This window comes from Panthera uncia, chromosome B4 (assembly GCF_023721935.1).
Source record: "Panthera uncia isolate 11264 chromosome B4, Puncia_PCG_1.0, whole genome shotgun sequence".
Lineage (NCBI taxonomy): Eukaryota > Metazoa > Chordata > Mammalia > Carnivora > Felidae > Panthera > Panthera uncia.
The window spans coordinates 70,673,414-70,682,613 of NC_064809.1; positions in this window are offsets into that span (position 1 = coordinate 70,673,414).

The following is a 9,200-nucleotide window of genomic DNA, read 5'->3' on the forward strand; positions in this document are numbered from 1 at the left end:
GATAAAAAAAAATCTACTCTGATCATGAGACCATTATTTATCCACATATTCCCACACCTTCAGAGAAAATCACAAAGATTTTCATGATAATCATCCACTATAAAAGAAAACGTAGCCTGACTTTCTACATATTTCATAAAATTCATGTTGGAAAGGAAGCCCTTAAGCATTTGTTACACCTGGCAAATTCTGCCTAGGGACCCTCTAGACTATTATCTGATAAGTGTGCTATCCATGAGGTCTGTGTCTAGGTCTGTGAACCCTGAGCCTTGTCCTTGATCCCCACATAGGTGGGCATGACTAGAGGGCATCATTATCTCTGACCTTATGAGGTCAGTTTATTTTTCCAGATGTATAAGGAAAGAGGTACTTTTTCCAGAAGTTTCTCATTTTCTAGAAGCTCAGCTCCTTATTTATATCAATATCCCCTTCAGAGTGAATGGTCTTCCGGTTATAAATCCTGGGATGTCACTGTTAAACTATTTTCCCCAAAGATCTCTATCTCTTCAAGCCCAGAACTAACCCACTCACACCCCTCCCATGAATGTTGCTTCCCCGCTCCTCTACGTAGTCTTTGGTCAGGTAGGGAAGACTCTCAAGCTAGTGCTTCTCAAACTTCAGTGTGTACCAAATCACCTGGAAAATTAGGACACTGCCACCAGAGATTCTGATTCATTAAGCCCAGCTTTAGGTCTGAGAATGTACATTTCCATCAAGCTCACAAATCACATTTTGAGTAACCTGCTTTAAGTCACAGTAGCATCTGAATTGCTGAGCTTCAAATTTCCATCCCCTCAGTCACCATTTACTTTGCTCCAGCAGAGGAGCCTTTCCTCTATCCATAATGGTTCCCACCTCTTCTGGGTGTTAATGATCTAATTTGCCATGACACTGCCATTATTCATCATGCCATTTGAATACTATAGCTCCATCCACACTGGTGAATGGAAGCTTCATCCAAACTTTGATCATTGGGTACTTGAATTGCCATTTTTCCACAAGCCTCGCACAGGGCTATCTTAGTGGAGTTCTCCATCAACTCTATCACTGCAGGAGCACAGGTCCTTTAGCTGCAGCTAGACTCAGAGTGGTCACCTTGCTCAAACTTTCACCTATACTATTTGCTATGGTCTGAATATTTGTGTCCCCCCACCCTGCCAAGATTCATATGACACATAATCCCCAAGGTGATGGTATTAGGTGATGGGGCCTTTGGGAGGTGATTCAATCATAAGGCAGAACCTTCATAAGTGGGATTAATGCTGGGGCACCTGGATGGCTCAGTCAGTTAAGCATCCAACTCTTGATCTTGACTCAGGTCATGATCTCACCATTCATGAGTTCAAGTCCTATGTCAGGCTCTGCCTGACAGTATGAAGTCTGCTTGGGATTCTCTCCCTCCTCTCTCTCTGCCCCTCCCCTGCTCATGCTCGCTCTCTCTCTCTCTCTCTCTCTCTCAAAATAAATAAACTTTAAAAAATGAGATTATTGCTTTTATAGAAGAGACCCCACAGAGCTCCCTATCCCTCCTGCTATATGAGAATACAACACAAATCTGTGACGAGGAAGAGGGCTCTCACCCAGCAACCATGCTAGCACCCTGATCTTGAACTTCTAGCCTCCACAACTGTGAGAAATACATCTTTGTTGTTTATATGCTACCAAGGTTTTTTTTTCAATATATGAAGTTTATTGTCAAATTGGTTTCCATACAACACCCAGTGTTCATCCCAAATGTGCCCTCCTCAATACCCATCACCCACCCTCCCCTCCCTCCCACCCCCCATCAACCCTCAGTTTGTTCTCAGTTTTTAACAGTCTCTTATGCTTTGGCTCTCTCTCACTCTAACCTCTTTTTTTTTCCTTCCCCTCCCCCATGGGTTTCTGTTAAGTTTCTCAGGATCCACATAAGAGTGAAACCATATGGTATCTGTCTTTCTCTGTATGGCTTATTTCACTTAGCATAACACTCTCCAGTTCCATCCATGTTGTCACAAAAGGCCATATTTCATTCTTTCTCATTGCCACGTAGTACTCCATTGTGTATATAAACCACAATTTTTTTTATCCATTCATCAGTTGATGGACATTTAGGCTCTTTCCATAATTTGGCTATTGTGGAGAGTGCTGCTATAAACATTGGGGTACAAGTGCCCCTATGTATCAGGACTCCTGTATCTCTTGGGTAAATTGCTAGCAGTGCTATTGCTGGATCATAGTATATGCTACCAAGTTTATGGTATTTTATTTTAGCACCCCAAACAGACTAAGATATCATTATATCCTCTTTTACACATAACTCCTGCTGAATGGACAATGGGCTCCATAACTTCTCATCACGATTCATTGGGGAAGAAATGAACATTTGACTCAAAGAAAGAGAGGTCCACAGAGAAACCTGAGCTGATTAGATCCCTTTGTTCTATTTTACTGTTGTTTTTAGAGATTTTATTTTTTAGAGCAGTTTTAGGTTCACAGCAAAATTGAAAAGAAGGTACAGAGATCTGCCACATACCTGCTGCCCCCATACATGCATAGCCTCTCCATTATCAATATACCACACCACAGTGGTGTATCCATTACAATTGATAAATCTACACTGATACATCATAATCACCCAGAGTCCATAGTTTACTTTAGGGCTCATTCTTGGTGTTGTACATTCTTTGGATTTTGATAAGCACTTAATGACATGCATCAACCATTATAGTATCATATAGAGTATTTTCCTTGCCCTAAAAATCCTCTGTGATCTGCCTATTCATACTTCTTCCTACCTTGACCCTGACAACCACTGTTCTTTTAACATCTTCATAAATTTGCATTTTCCAGTATGTCTTACAGTTGGAATCATACAGCCCTTTCATATTGCTTTATTTCACTTAGTAATATGCTTTTAAGGCTCCTCCATGTCTTTTCACAGCTTAATTGCTCATTCCTTTTTAGCATTGAATAATATCCCATTGTCTGGATGTACCACAGTTTATCCATTCACCTAATGAAGGACATCTTGGTTGCTTTCAAGTTTTGGCAGTAATGAATAAAGATGCTATAAACATCCATCTACAGGGTTTTGTGTAGACAAAACTTTTCAAATACTTTGGGCAAATGGCAAGGAACTTGATTGATGGATCATATGCTAAGAGCATGTTTAGTTTTGTAAGAAACTGCCAAAATGACTTCCAAAATGGCTGTGTGATTTTGCATTCCCACCAGCAGTGAATGAGAGTTCTTGTTACTCCATATCCTCACCAGCATTTGGTGTTGTCACGTGTTCCAATTTTAGTCATTCTAATAGGTGATTAGTGGTATCTTATTGTTTTAATTTAGATTCCCCTAGTGTAGAGGATATTTTCATATGTTTATTTGCCATCTGTGCATCTTCTTTGGTGAGGTGTCTGTTAAGGTCTTTGGTCCATTTTTTTTCTTAGGTTGTTTATCTCTTGTAGTTGAGTTTTAAGAGATCGTTATATTTTTCAAATAATAGTCCTATATAAGATGTGCCTTTTGCAAATATTTTCTACCAGGCCATCTCTTCTCTTTCATTCTCTTGATATGGTCTTTCACAAAGCAGTTTTTCATTTTTAAGGAACTGAGTTTATCAATTATTTCTTTCATAGATTATACCTTTGGTGTTATATTTTAAAACTCAGGGCTATATTCAAGGTCATTAGGTTTCCTCCTGTATTATCTTTTACGATCCATTTGCAGTTACATTTATGAAGGGTGTAAGGTCTGTGTCTAGATTTTCTTTTTTCTGTTGACTAGACATTTTTTTTAATTTTAATTCCAGTATAATTAATATACAGTGGTATATTACTTTCAGGTGTACAAATTATTGATTCAACAAGTTGCTACATTACTCATTGCTCATCATGATAAGTGTACTCTTAATTCCCTTCATCTAATTCACTCATTACCCCCACTTACCTCCCCTCTGGTAGCCACCAGTTTGTTCTCTATATTTAAGAATCTGTTTTTTGGTCTTTTTCCCCTTTGTTTTGTTTCCTAAATTCCACATGTGAGTGAAATAATATGGTACTCGTCTTTCTCTGATTTATTTCACTCAGCATTATACCCTGTAGATCCATCCACATTGTTGTAATGGCAGGATTTTATCCTTTCTGATGGCTGAGTGATATTCCATTGTATATATAACACCTCTTATTTATCCATTCATCTATCGATGAACACTTGGGTTGATTCCACAATTTGTCTCCCACAAATAATGCTGCAAATAATGATGCCCCTATTTTTAATTTTTTGAGGAACTGTTTTCCAGAGTGGCTGCACCAGTTTGCATTCCCACCAACAGTGTAAGAGGATTCCCCTTTCTCCACATCCTCACCAACACCAGTTATTTCCTGTGTTGTTAATTTTAGCCATTTTGACTGGTGTGAGGTGATATCTCATTGTAGTTTTGATTTGTATATCTCTGAGATGAGTGATATTGAGCATCTTTTCATGTGTCTGTTGGCCGGCTTTGTCTTCTTTAGAAAAATGTTTATTCCTGGCTTCTGCCCATTTTTTAACTGGATTATTTGTTTTCTGGGCATTTGGTTTTATAAGGTCTTTATATATTTTGGATACTGACCCTTTATCAGATGTGTCACTTGCAAATATCTCCTCCTATTCCATCAGTTGCCTTTTAGTTTTGTTGATTGTTTCCTTCACTGTGCAGGAGCTTTTTATTTTGATGAAGTCCCAGTAGTTTATTTTTATTTTGTTTCCCTTGCCTGAGGAGACATATCTAGTAAGAAGTTGCTATGTCAGTCTGTTAGATTGCTAAGACTTCATTGGGGATTTTTGCATCTATGTTCATCAGAGATATTGGCCAATAATTTTTTTTTGTAGTGTCTATAATTGGTTTTGGTATCAAAGTAATGCTGGCTTCATATAATGAAATTGGAAGTTTTCCCTCCTCTTAAATTTTTGGAACAGTTTGAGAAGAATAGATATTAATTCTTCTTTAAATATTTGGGAGTATTCACTTGTGAAGCAGTCTGGTCCTGGACTTTTGTTTTGGGGAGTTTTTTTTTTTTTTAATAACTGCTTCTATTTCATTGCTGGTAATTGGTCTGTTGACATTTCGTATTTCTTCCTGATTCAGTTTTGGAAGGTTATATGTTTCTAGGAATTTATCCATTTCTTCTAGGTAGCTCAAATTTTTGGCATATAAATTTTCTTATAATATTTTCTTATAATGCTTTGTATTTCTGTGGTGTTGGTTGTTATTTCTTCCCTTTAATTTCTGAATTGTTTATTTGAGCTCTCTCTCCTTTTTTTGATGAGTCTGGCTAAAGATGTTCAATTTTGTTGATCTTTTTTGAAAAAAAAACAGCTCTTGGTTTCTTGAATCTGTTCTATTCTGTTCTTAGTTTCTATTTCATTTATTTCTGCTCTAATACTTATTTCCTTTCTTCTTCTGGTTTTGGATTTTGTTTGTTCTTCCTTTTCTAGCTCCTTTAGGTATAAGTTTAAGTTGTTTATTTGAGACTTTTCTTCTTTCTTGAGGTAGGCCTGTATTGCTATAAATTTCTCTTTAGAATAGGTTTCTTCATCCTAAAGATTTTGGACTGTTATCATTTTCATTTGTCTCCATGTATTTTTTTATTTCCTCTTTGACCCATTCACTGTTTAGTTTTATAACCTCCATGTATTGTGTTCTTCCCAGATTTTTCCTTGTGCTTGATTTCTAGTTTCAGGGTGTTGTGGTTGGAAAAGATGCATGGTATGACTTTGATGTTTTTAATTTGTTGAGACTGGTTTTGTGGCCTGACATGTAATCTATTCTGGAGAAAGTTCCATGTGCACTTGAAAAGAATGTGTATTCTACTCTTTTAGGGTGGAATGTTCTGAATATATGTTAGATCAATCTGGTCCAATGTGTCATTCAAAGCCATCATTTCCTTCTTGATTTTCTGTTTGGATGAACTATCCACTGATGTAAGTGGAGTATTAAAGTCCCCTACTGGTATTGTATACTATTGATTACTTCCTTTATGTTTTAGCTGCTTTATGTGTTTGGGTCTCCCATGTTGGGCACATAAATGTTTACAACTGTTGTATCTTTCTGTTAGATTGTTCCCTTTATGATTAGGTACCATCCTTTTTTGTCTCTTGTTACAGTCTTTTTTCCCTTTTTCTTTTTTTAAATTTTTTATTTATTTTTTTAATGTTTATTTATTTTTGAGAGAAAATAGAGTGTGAGTAGGCAAGGAGCAGAGAGAGGGGGAGACACAGAATACAAAGCAGGCTCTAATCTCTAAGTTTTCAGGACAGAGCCTGATGTGGGGTTTGAACTCACAAACTGGGAGACCATGAACTGAGCCAAAATTGGACGCTTAACTGACTGAGCCGCTCAGGTGTCCCTAAAGTCTATTTTGTCCGATATAAGTATTATTACCTCAGCTTTCTTTATTTAACTTCCATTTGCTTGATAAATTCTTTTCCATCCCTTTAATTTCAATCAGCATGTGTCTTTGGGTCTGACATGAGTCTCTTGTAGGCAGCATATAGATGTGTATGTATATGTATATAGATTGATTTTGTATCCATTCCATCACCCCATGTCTTTAGATTGGAGCATTTAGTCCATTTACATTCAAAGTAATTATTGATAAGTATGCACTTATTGCTATTTTGTTACTTCTTTTAATGTTGTGTGTGTTCGTGCGTGTGTGTGTGTGTGTGTGTGTGTGTGTGTTTGATATGATGTGCGTGCATGCGAGCAGGGAAGGGGCAGAGAGAAAGGGAGACAGAGGATCTGAAGCAGGCTCTGCACTGACAGCAGAGAGCCTGACATGGGGCTCGAGCTCACCAACCAAACTGTGAGATCATGACCTGAGCCGAAGTCAGATGCTCAACCAACTGAGCCACCCAGGCACCCCTTGTTATATCTTTTATGGTTATTTTTGTAATTCTTCTCTATTCCTTTTCTTCTCTTGCTCTCTTCTCTCTTGGTCTGCTAGCTTTCTTTAGTAATGTACTTGTATTCCTTTCTCTTTATTTTTGCATATCTATTACCCTTTTTTATTTGGTTACCATTAGGTTATATATAACATCTTATGCATATAACAGTGTATATTATATTGATGGTTGCTTAAGTTTGAAACTATTCTAAAAGCACTAAATTTTACATCCTTTCTTTTTGTTTGTTTTTAATTTATCAATTTTAAGAGAGAGAGCATAAGTGAAGCAGTGGCAGAGAGGGGGAGAGAGACTCCCTAGCAGGTTCCACACTGTCAGCACAGAGCCCAATGCGGGGTTCAAACTCATGAGTCGTGAGATCATGACCTGAGCCAAAATCACTTAGCTGATGAGCCACCCAGGTGCCCGTTACTTTACCTCCTTTTATTTTGTAAATCCTTGACTTATTTTTATAGATATACTTAATTTTACTGCTTTTGTGCTTCCTACTTTTCTTCCATTTATGGTCTTTCCCTTCCACTCAAAGAGTCCCCTTTAACAGTTCTTATAAGTTTAGTGGTGATGAAATTCTTTAACTTTTGTTTGGCTGGGAAAATCGTTATCTCTCCTCTATTCTAAATGATAGCCTTCCTGGATAGAGCATTCTTGGCTGCGGGTTTTTTTCTTTTAGCACTTTGAATATATTATGCTACTGCCATCTGGCACGCAAAGTTTCTACTGAAAAATCCATTTACAGCCTTATGAGATTTCCCTTGTATGTAATTGTTTTTTTTTGCTGCTTTAAAAATTCTCTGTTTATTACTACTTTTTGCTACTTTAATTATTATGTATCTTGGTATGGACCTCCTTGGGTTGATTTTGTTGGGAACTCTTGGTACCTCCTGGATTTGGATTTCTGTTTCCTTCCCTAAATTCAGGAAGCTTTTAGCTAATTTCTCCATATAAAACTTCTTCCCTCTTTTCTCTCTTCTTCTTGATCTCTATAATGTGAATGTTATTACACTTGATGCTGTTGCTAAGTTTCCTTAATCTATTTCATTTATTATCTTTTTTCTCTCTCTCTCTTGCTCAGATTGATGTCTTTCCTTTACTCTCTTCGAGGTCGCTAATCCATTCTTCTGCATCTTCTAGTCTTCTATTTATTCCCTCTAGTGTATTTTTAATTTCAGTTACTGAATTCTTCATCTCTGATCAGTTCTTTTTTATGTTTTCCATGTTTGTTGAGGATCTCACTAAAGTCCTTCACTCTTTTCTCAAGTCCAGTGAGCATCTTTATGACCACTGCAGGCATATTACTTATCTCCATTTTGTTTCACCTTCTTGCTGTGATTTTGTTCTGGTTTTCTATTTGGGACATTTTTCTCTGTCTTCTAATTTTGTCTAACTCTCTGTTTCTGTTTCTATGTGTTAGGATAGTCAGCTACATCTCCTGCTCTTTAAAGTAGTGGCCTTATAATAAAGGGGTCCTATAATGCCCTGTAGTGCATGTCCCTGTTCACCAGAACCTGGTGCTTTAGGAATGTCTCCTATCTGTTTTGTATGTGCCCTACTATTGTGGCTGAGCCTCATTTGCCTTCAGTCTGATCATCTGCAATGGTTCCGTTTGTCTATCATGAACTGGATTTGGTTCTTTTGCTGTTAGAGGGCCAGCCTGGAGCCACTTTAGGCTTGAGTTGGGACAGACCAGGCATTTTCAGAGCTGCAGCAACAATGAACTGCAAGGAAGTCTCCTTGTTTTGTCCTCTGAGAAGATTTCATAGGTGGCAGAGCTTGAAGTCAGACGAGATATCTGCCCCTAGCTCGCTGCTGGAGCCACAGTTAAACTGGTGTGTGTGATTTTCTTCTCTTGTCCAAGAGCAGGAGTCACTTTTGGGTTGGTGCTCATCCCTGTCAGAGTTGCTAGCACACTGCCACATTATGACACTGCTTTGGGTGGACTCCTGTTGATGCTGGGTTGGAGGGGGTAGATCTGTAGGAGAATTCAGGGGCAGATTGCATGGTGTTAGCAAGGTTTGCATTGTCTGCTGTAGGAGGGGACCTGGAACCACTTTGGAAAATTCTGAGCTGAGGTTGGTGGAGACAGGTCCACAGAAGAGTGTGGGAGCAGAGCATGCTGTTACCAAGCTAGGTGGAGAGTGTTCCTACTGTGATGGTTCCTGAAGTTGTCTGTGTATTTAGGCTTGGGAGCAGGAAAGAGAAATGGCTCCTGCCAGCTATTTTTTCTTGGAGAATTCTCCCAAAGACCCTACCTCTACAACACACACTCTGAG